The sequence below is a fragment of the Eleutherodactylus coqui genome, unplaced genomic scaffold (genome assembly GCF_035609145.1).
Source record: "Eleutherodactylus coqui strain aEleCoq1 unplaced genomic scaffold, aEleCoq1.hap1 HAP1_SCAFFOLD_41, whole genome shotgun sequence".
NCBI lineage: Eukaryota > Metazoa > Chordata > Amphibia > Anura > Eleutherodactylidae > Eleutherodactylus > Eleutherodactylus coqui.
Window position 1 is genome coordinate 1,399,078 of NW_027101902.1, and position 10,592 is coordinate 1,409,669.

Here is a 10,592-nt window from a genome sequence, read left to right on the forward strand (position 1 = left end):
CACCTCTCAGGTGCCGAGGTACAGGACGGTGAAAACAGTGAGTTTGTGTTAGACGCGAATCGTGCTCTGATTCATGCTCTAGGCTGGGAGCGCAAGCTTATTGCTTTCTCAAACACGGTCTACACCTCTCAGGTGCCGAGTTACAGGACGGTGAAAACAGTGAGTTTGTGTTAGACGCGAATCGTGCTCTGATTCATGCTCTAGGCTGGAAGCGCAAGCTTATTGCTTTTTCAAACACGGTCTACACCTCTCAGGTGCCGAGTTACAGGACGGTGAAAACAGTGAGTTTGTGTTAGACGCGAATCGTGCTATGATTCATGCTCTAGGCTGGGAGCGCAAGCTTATTGCTTTTTCAAACACGGTCTACATCTCTCAGGTGCCGAGTTACAGGACGGTGAAAACAGTGAGTTTGTGTTAGACGCGAATCGTGCTATGATTCATGCTCTAGGCTGGGAGCGCAAGCTTATTGCTTTTTCAAACACGGTCTACATCTCTCAGGTGCCGAGTTACAGGACAGTGAAAAAAGTGAGTTTGTGTTAGACGCGAATCGTGCTCTGATTCATGCTCTAGGCTGGGAGCGCAAGCTTTTTGCTTTTTCAAACACGGTCTACACCTCTCAGGTGCCGAGGTACAGGACGGTGAAAACAGTGAGTTTATGTTAGACGCGAATCGTGCTTGGATTCATGCTCTAGGCTGGGAGCGCAAGCGTAATGCTTTTTCAAACACGGTCTACACCTCTCAGGTGCCGAGGTACAGGACGGTGAAAACAGTGAGTTTGTGTTAGACGCGAATCGTGCTCTGATTCATGCTCTAGGCTGGGAGCTAAAGCTTATTGCTTTTTCAAACACGGTCTACACCTCTCAGGTGCCGAGTTACAGGACGGTGAAAACAGTGAGTTTGTGTTAGACGCGAATCGTGCTCTGATTCATGCTCTAGGCTGGGAGCTAAAGCTTATTGGTTTTTCAAACACGGTCTACTCCTCTCAGGTGCCGAGTTACAGGACGGTGAAAACAGTGAGTTTGTGTTAGACGCGAATCGTGCTCTGATTCATGCTCTAGGCTGGGAGCGCAAGCTTATTGCTTTTTCAAACACGGTCTACACCTCTCAGGTGCCGAGGTACAGGACGGTGAAAACAGTGAGTTTGTGTTAGACGCGAATCGTGCTCTGATTCATGCTCTAGGCTGGGAGCTAAAGCTTATTGGTTTTTCAAACACGGTCTACTCCTCTCAGGTGCCGAGTTACAGGACGGTGAAAACAGTGAGTTTGTGTTAGACGCGAATCGTGCTCTGATTCATGCTCTCGGCTGGGAGCGCAAGCTTATTGCTTTTTCAAACACGGTCTACACCTCTCAGGTGCCGAGGTACAGGACGGTGAAAACAGTGAGTTTGTGTTAGACGCGAATCGTGCTCTGATTCATGCTCTAGGCTGGGAGCGCAAGCTTATTGCTTTTTCAAACACGGTCTACACCTCTCAGGTGCCGAGTTACAGGACGGTGAAAACAGTGAGTTTGTGTTAGACGCGAATCGTGCTCTGATTCATGCTCTAGGCTGGGAGCTAAAGCTTATTGCTTCTTCAAACACGGTCTACTCCTCTCAGGTGCCGAGTTACAGGACGGTGAAAACAGTGAGTTTGTGTTAGACGCGAATCGTGCTCTGATTCATGCTCTAGGCTGGGAGCGCAAGCTTTTTGCTTTTTCAAACACGGTCTACATCTCTCTGGTGCCGAGTTACAGAACGGTGAAAACAGTGAGTTTGTGTTAGACGCGAATCGTGCTCTGATTCATGCTCTAGGCTGGGAGCGCAAGCGTAATGCTTTTTCAAACACGGTCTACACCTCTCAGGTGCCGAGGTACAGGACGGTGAAAACAGTGAGTTTGTGTTAGACGCGAATCGTGCTCTGATTCATGCTCTAGGCTGGGAGCGCAAGCTTATTGCTTTTTCAAACACGGTCTACATCTCTCAGGTGCCGAGTTACAGGACGGTGAAAACAGTGAGTTTGTGTTAGACGCGAATCGTGCTCTGATTCATGCTCTAGGCTGGGAGCTAAAGCTTATTGCTTTTTCAAACACGGTCTACACCTCTCAGGTGCCGAGGTACAGGACGGTGAAAACAGTGAGTTTGTGTTAGACGCGAATCGTGCTCTGATTCATGCTCTAGGCTGGGAGCGCAAGCTTATTGCTTTTTCAAACACGGTCTACACCTCTCAGGTGCCGAGTTACAGGACGGTGAAAACAGTGAGTTTGTGTTAGACGCGAATCGTGCTATGATTCATGCTCTAGGCTGGGAGCGCAAGCTTATTGCTTTTTCAAACACGGTCTACACCTCTCAGGTGCCGAGGTACAGGACGGTGAAAACAGTGAGTTTGTGTTAGACGCGAATCGTGCTCTGATTCATGCTCTAGGCTGGGAGCGCAAGCTTATTGCTTTTTCAAACACAGTCTACACCTCTCAGGTGCCGAGTTACAGGACGGTGAAAACAGTGAGTTTGTGTTAGACGCGAATCGTGCTCTGATTCATGCTCTAGGCTGGGAGCTAAAGCTTATTGCTTCTTCAAACACGCTCTACTCCTCTCAGGTGCCGAGTTACAGGACGGTGAAAACAGTGAGTTTGTGTTAGACGCGAATCGTGCTCTGATTCATGCTCTAGGCTGGGAGCGCAAGCTTATTGCTTTTTCAAACACGGTCTACACCTCTCAGGTGCCGAGTTACAGGACGGTGAAAACAGTGAGTTTGTGTTAGACGCGAATCGTGCTATGATTCATGCTCTAGGCTGGGAGCGCAAGCTTATTGCTTTTTCAAACACGGTCTACATCTCTCAGGTGCCGAGTTACAGGACGGTGAAAACAGTGAGTTTGTGTTAGACGCGAATCGTGCTCTGATTCATGCTCTAGGCTGGGAGCTAAAGCTTATTGCTTTTTCAAACACGGTCTACACCTCTCAGGTGCCGAGTTACAGGACGGTGAAAACAGTGAGTTTGTGTTAGACGCGAATCGTGCTCTGATTCATGCTCTAGGCTGGGAGCGCAAGCTTATTGCTTTTTCAAACACGGTCTACACCTCTCAGGTGCCGAGTTACAGGACGGTGAAAACAGTGAGTTTGTGTTAGACGCGAATCGTGCTCTGATTCATGCTCTAGGCTGGGAGCGCAAGCGTAATGCTTTTTCAAACACGGTCTACACCTCTCAGGTGCCGAGTTACAGGACGGTGAAAACAGTGAGTTTGTGTTAGACGCGAATCGTGCTCTGATTCATGCTCTAGGCTGGGAGCTAAAGCTTATTGCTTCTTCAAACACGGTCTACTCCTCTCAGGTGCCGAGTTACAGGACGGTGAAAACAGTGAGTTTGTGTTAGACGCGAATCGTGCTCTGATTCATGCTCTAGGCTGGGAGCGCAAGCTTATTGCTTTTTCAAACACGGTCTACATCTCTCAGGTGCCGAGTTACAGGACGGTGAAAACAGTGAGTTTGTGTTAGACGCGAATCGTGCTCTGATTCATGCTCTAGGCTGGGAGCTAAAGCTTATTGCTTTTTCAAACACGGTCTACACCTCTCAGGTGCCGAGGTACAGGACGGTGAAAACAGTGAGTTTGTGTTAGACGCGAATCGTGCTCTGATTCATGCTCTAGGCTGGGAGCTAAAGCTTATTGGTTTTTCAAACACGGTCTACTCCTCTCAGGTGCCGAGTTACAGGACGGTGAAAACAGTGAGTTTGTGTTAGACGCGAATCGTGCTCTGATTCATGCTCTCGGCTGGGAGCGCAAGCTTATTGCTTTTTCAAACACGGTCTACACCTCTCAGGTGCCGAGGTACAGGACGGTGAAAACAGTGAGTTTGTGTTAGACGCGAATCGTGCTCTGATTCATGCTCTAGGCTGGGAGCGCAAGCTTATTGCTTTTTCAAACACGGTCTACACCTCTCAGGTGCCGAGTTACAGGACGGTGAAAACAGTGAGTTTGTGTTAGACGCGAATCGTGCTCTGATTCATGCTCTAGGCTGGGAGCTAAAGCTTATTGCTTCTTCAAACACGGTCTACTCCTCTCAGGTGCCGAGTTACAGGACGGTGAAAACAGTGAGTTTGTGTTAGACGCGAATCGTGCTCTGATTCATGCTCTAGGCTGGGAGCGCAAGCTTTTTGCTTTTTCAAACACGGTCTACATCTCTCTGGTGCCGAGTTACAGAACGGTGAAAACAGTGAGTTTGTGTTAGACGCGAATCGTGCTCTGATTCATGCTCTAGGCTGGGAGCGCAAGCGTAATGCTTTTTCAAACACGGTCTACACCTCTCAGGTGCCGAGGTACAGGACGGTGAAAACAGTGAGTTTGTGTTAGACGCGAATCGTGCTCTGATTCATGCTCTAGGCTGGGAGCGCAAGCTTATTGCTTTTTCAAACACGGTCTACATCTCTCAGGTGCCGAGTTACAGGACGGTGAAAACAGTGAGTTTGTGTTAGACGCGAATCGTGCTCTGATTCATGCTCTAGGCTGGGAGCTAAAGCTTATTGCTTTTTCAAACACGGTCTACACCTCTCAGGTGCCGAGGTACAGGACGGTGAAAACAGTGAGTTTGTGTTAGACGCGAATCGTGCTCTGATTCATGCTCTAGGCTGGGAGCGCAAGCTTATTGCTTTTTCAAACACGGTCTACACCTCTCAGGTGCCGAGTTACAGGACGGTGAAAACAGTGAGTTTGTGTTAGACGCGAATCGTGCTCTGATTCATGCTCTAGGCTGGGAGCTAAAGCTTATTGCTTCTTCAAACACGGTCTACTCCTCTCAGGTGCCGAGTTACAGGACGGTGAAAACAGTGAGTTTGTGTTAGACGCGAATCGTGCTCTGATTCATGCTCTAGGCTGGGAGCGCAAGCTTATTGCTTTTTCAAACACGGTCTACACCTCTCAGGTGCCGAGTTACAGGACGGTGAAAACAGTGAGTTTGTGTTAGACGCGAATCGTGCTATGATTCATGCTCTAGGCTGGGAGCGCAAGCTTATTGCTTTTTCAAACACGGTCTACACCTCTCAGGTGCCGAGGTACAGGACGGTGAAAACAGTGAGTTTGTGTTAGACGCGAATCGTGCTCTGATTCATGCTCTAGGCTGGGAGCGCAAGCTTATTGCTTTTTCAAACACAGTCTACACCTCTCAGGTGCCGAGTTACAGGACGGTGAAAACAGTGAGTTTGTGTTAGACGCGAATCGTGCTCTGATTCATGCTCTAGGCTGGGAGCTAAAGCTTATTGCTTCTTCAAACACGGTCTACTCCTCTCAGGTGCCGAGTTACAGGACGGTGAAAACAGTGAGTTTGTGTTAGACGCGAATCGTGCTCTGATTCATGCTCTAGGCTGGGAGCGCAAGCTTATTGCTTTTTCAAACACGGTCTACACCTCTCAGGTGCCGAGTTACAGGACGGTGAAAACAGTGAGTTTGTGTTAGACGCGAATCGTGCTATGATTCATGCTCTAGGCTGGGAGCGCAAGCTTATTGCTTTTTCAAACACGGTCTACATCTCTCAGGTGCCGAGTTACAGGACGGTGAAAACAGTGAGTTTGTGTTAGACGCGAATCGTGCTCTGATTCATGCTCTAGGCTGGGAGCTAAAGCTTATTGCTTTTTCAAACACGGTCTACACCTCTCAGGTGCCGAGTTACAGGACGGTGAAAACAGTGAGTTTGTGTTAGACGCGAATCGTGCTCTGATTCATGCTCTAGGCTGGGAGCGCAAGCTTATTGCTTTTTCAAACACGGTCTACACCTCTCAGGTGCCGAGTTACAGGACGGTGAAAACAGTGAGTTTGTGTTAGACGCGAATCGTGCTCTGATTCATGCTCTAGGCTGGGAGCGCAAGCGTAATGCTTTTTCAAACACGGTCTACACCTCTCAGGTGCCGAGTTACAGGACGGTGAAAACAGTGAGTTTGTGTTAGACGCGAATCGTGCTCTGATTCATGCTCTAGGCTGGGAGCTAAAGCTTATTGCTTCTTCAAACACGGTCTACTCCTCTCAGGTGCCGAGTTACAGGACGGTGAAAACAGTGAGTTTGTGTTAGACGCGAATCGTGCTCTGATTCATGCTCTAGGCTGGGAGCGCAAGCTTATTGCTTTTTCAAACACGGTCTACATCTCTCAGGTGCCGAGTTACAGGACGGTGAAAACAGTGAGTTTGTGTTAGACGCGAATCGTGCTCTGATTCATGCTCTAGGCTGGGAGCTAAAGCTTATTGCTTTTTCAAACACGGTCTACACCTCTCAGGTGCCGAGGTACAGGACGGTGAAAACAGTGAGTTTGTGTTAGACGCGAATCGTGCTCTGATTCATGCTCTAGGCTGGGAGCGCAAGCTTATTGCTTTTTCAAACACGGTCTACACCTCTCAGGTGCCGAGTTACAGGACGGTGAAAACAGTGAGTTTGTGTTAGACGCGAATCGTGCTCTGATTCATGCTCTAGGCTGGGAGCTAAAGCTTATTGCTTCTTCAAACACGGTCTACTCCTCTCAGGTGCCGAGTTACAGGACGGTGAAAACAGTGAGTTTGTGTTAGACGCGAATCGTGCTCTGATTCATGCTCTAGGCTGGGAGCGCAAGCTTATTGCTTTTTCAAACACGGTCTACACCTCTCAGGTGCCGAGTTACAGGACGGTGAAAACAGTGAGTTTGTGTTAGACGCGAATCGTGCTATGATTCATGCTCTAGGCTGGGAGCGCAAGCTTATTGCTTTTTCAAACACGGTCTACACCTCTCAGGTGCCGAGTTACAGGACGGTGGAAACAGTGAGTTTGTGTTAGACGCGAATCGTGCTCTGATTCATGCTCTAGGCTGGGAGCTAAAGCTTATTGCTTCTTCAAACACGGTCTACTCCTCTCAGGTGCCGAGTTACAGGACGGTGAAAACAGTGAGTTTGTGTTAGACGCGAATCGTGCTCTGATTCATGCTCTAGGCTGGGAGCGCAAGCTTATTGCTTTTTCAAACACGGTCTACACCTCTCAGGTGCCGAGTTACAGGACGGTGAAAACAGTGAGTTTGTGTTAGACGCGAATCGTGCTATGATTCATGCTCTAGGCTGGGAGCGCAAGCTTATTGCTTTTTCAAACACGGTCTACATCTCTCAGGTGCCGAGTTACAGGACGGTGAAAACAGTGAGTTTGTGTTAGACGCGAATCGTGCTCTGATTCATGCTCTAGGCTGGGAGCTAAAGCTTATTGCTTTTTCAAACACGGTCTACACCTCTCAGGTGCCGAGTTACAGGACGGTGAAAACAGTGAGTTTGTGTTAGACGCGAATCGTGCTCTGATTCATGCTCTAGGCTGGGAGCGCAAGCTTATTGCTTTTTCAAACACGGTCTACACCTCTCAGGTGCCGAGTTACAGGACGGTGAAAACAGTGAGTTTGTGTTAGACGCGAATCGTGCTCTGATTCATGCTCTAGGCTGGGAGCGCAAGCGTAATGCTTTTTCAAACACGGTCTACACCTCTCAGGTGCCGAGTTACAGGACGGTGAAAACAGTGAGTTTGTGTTAGACGCAAATCGTGCTCTGATTCATGCTCTAGGCTGGGAGCTAAAGCTTATTGCTTCTTCAAACACGGTCTACTCCTCTCAGGTGCCGAGTTACAGGACGGTGAAAACAGTGAGTTTGTGTTAGACGCGAATCGTGCTCTGATTCATGCTCTAGGCTGGGAGCGCAAGCTTTTTGCTTTTTCAAACACGGTCTACATCTCTCTGGTGCCGAGTTACAGAACGGTGAAAACAGTGAGTTTGTGTTAGACGCGAATCGTGCTCTGATTCATGCTCTAGGCTGGGAGCGCAAGCGTAATGCTTTTTCAAACACGGTCTACACCTCTCAGGTGCCGAGGTACAGGACGGTGAAAACAGTGAGTTTGTGTTAGACGCGAATCGTGCTCTGATTCATGCTCTAGGCTGGGAGCGCAAGCTTTTTGCTTTTTCAAACACGGTCTACACCTCTCAGGTGCCGAGGTACAGGACGGTGAAAACAGTGAGTTTATGTTAGACGCGAATCGTGCTTGGATTCATGCTCCAGGCTGGGAGCGCAAGCGTAATGCTTTTTCAAACACGGTCTACACCTCTCAGGTGCCGAGGTACAGGACGGTGAAAACAGAGCATGAATCAGAGCACGATTCACGTCTAACACAAACTCACTGTTTTCACCGTCCTGTAACTCGGCACCTGAGAGGAGTAGACCGTGTTTGAAAAACCAATAAGCTTTAGCTCCCAGCCTAGAGCATGAATCAGAGCACGATTCGCGTCTAACACAAACTCACTGTTTTCACCGTCCTGTAACTCGGCACCTGAGAGGTGTAGACCGTGTTTGAAAAAGCAATAAACTTTAGCTCCCAGCCTAGAGCATGAATCAGAGCACGATTCGCGTCTAACACAAACTCACTGTTTTCACCGTCCTGTACCTCGGCACCTGAGAGGTGTAGACCGTGTTTGAAAAAGCATTACGCTTGCGCTCCCAGCCTAGAGCATGAATCCAAGCACGATTCGCGTCTAACATAAACTCACTGTTTTCACCGTCCTGTAACTAGGCACCTGAGAGGTGTAGACCGTGTTTGAAAAAGCAAAAAGCTTGCGCTCCCAGCCTAGAGCATGAATCAGAGCACGATTCGCGTCTAACACAAACTCACTGTTTTCACCGTCCTGTAACTCGGCACCTGAGAGATGTAGACCGTGTTTGAAAAAGCAATAAGCTTGCGCTCCCAGCCTAGAGCATGAATCAGAGCACGATTCGCGTCTAACACAAACTCACTGTTTTCACCGTCCTGTAACTCGGCACCTGAGAGATGTCGACCGTGTTTGAAAAAGCAATAAGCTTGCGCTCCCAGCCTAGAGCATGAATCAGAGCACGATTCGCGTCTAACACAAACTCACTGTTTTCACCGTTCTGTAACTCGGCACCTGAAAGATGTAGACCGTGTTTGAAAAAGCAATAAGCTTGCGCTCCCAGCCTAGAGCATGAATCATAGCACGATTCGCGTCTAACACAAACTCACTGTATTCACCGTCCTGTAACTCGGCACCTGAGAGGTGTAGACCGTGTTTGAGAAAGCAGTAAGCTTGCGCTCCCAGCCTAGAGCATGAATCAGAGCACGATTCGCGTCTAACACAAACTCACTGTTTTCACCGTCCTGTACCTCGGCACCTGAGAGGTGTAGACCGTGTTTGAAAAAGCATTACGCTTGCGCTCCCAGCCTAGAGCATCAAAACCAGCACGATTCGCGTCTAACACAAACTCACTGTTTTCACCGTCCTGTACCTCGGCACCTGAGAGGTGTAGACCGTGTTTGAAAAAGCAAAAAGCTTGCGCTCCCAGCCTAGAGCATGAATCAGAGCACGATTCGCGTCTAACACAAACTCACTGTTTTCACCGTCCTGTACCTCGGCACCTGAGAGGTGTAGACCGTGTTTGAAAAAGCATTACGCTTGCGCTCCCAGCCTAGAGCATGAATCCAAGCACGATTCGCGTCTAACATAAACTCACTGTTTTCACCGTCCTGTAACTAGGCACCTGAGAGGTGTAGACCGTGTTTGAAAAAGCAAAAAGCTTGCGCTCCCAGCCTAGAGCATGAATCAGAGCACGATTCGCGTCTAACACAAACTCACTGTTTTCACCGTCCTGTAACTCGGCACCTGAGAGATGTAGACCGTGTTTGAGAAAGCAATAAGCTTGCGCTCCCAGCCTAGAGCATGAATCAGAGCACGATTCGCGTCTAACACAAACTCACTGTTTTCACCGTCCTGTAACTCGGCACCTGAGAGATGTCGACCGTGTTTGAAAAAGCAATAAGCTTTAGCTCCCAGCCTAGAGCATGAATCATAGCACGATTCGCGTCTAACACAAACTCACTGTTTTCACCGTCCTGTAACTCGGCACCTGAAAGATGTAGACCGTGTTTGAAAAAGCAATAAGCTTGCGCTCCCAGCCTAGAGCATGAATCATAGCACGATTCGCGTCTAACACAAACTCACTGTATTCACCGTCCTGTAACTCGGCACCTGAGAGGTGTAGACCGTGTTTGAGAAAGCAGTAAGCTTGCGCTCCCAGCCTAGAGCATGAATCAGAGCACGATTCGCGTCTAACACAAACTCAGTTTTCACCGTCCTGTACCTCGGCACCTGAGAGGTGTAGACCGTGTTTGAAAAAGCATTACGCTTGCGCTCCCAGCCTAGAGCATCAATACCAGCACGATTCGCGTCTAACACAAACTCACTGTTTTCACCGTCCTGTACCTCGGCACCTGAGAGGTGTAGACCGTGTTTGAAAAAGCAAAAAGCTTGCGCTCCCAGCCTAGAGCATGAATCAGAGCACGATTCGCGTCTAACACAAACTCACTGTTTTCACCGTCCTGTAACTCGGCACCTGAGAGATGTAGACCGTGTTTGAAAAAGCAATAAGCTTGCGCTCCCAGCCTAGAGCATGAATCAGAGCACGATTCGCGTCTAACACAAACTCACTGTTTTCACCGTCCTGTACCTCGGCACCTGAGAGGTGTAGACCGTGTTTGAAAAAGCATTACGCTTGCGCTCCCAGCCTAGAGCATGAATCAGAGCACGATTCGCGTCTAACACAAACACTGTTTTCACCGTTCTGTAACTCGGC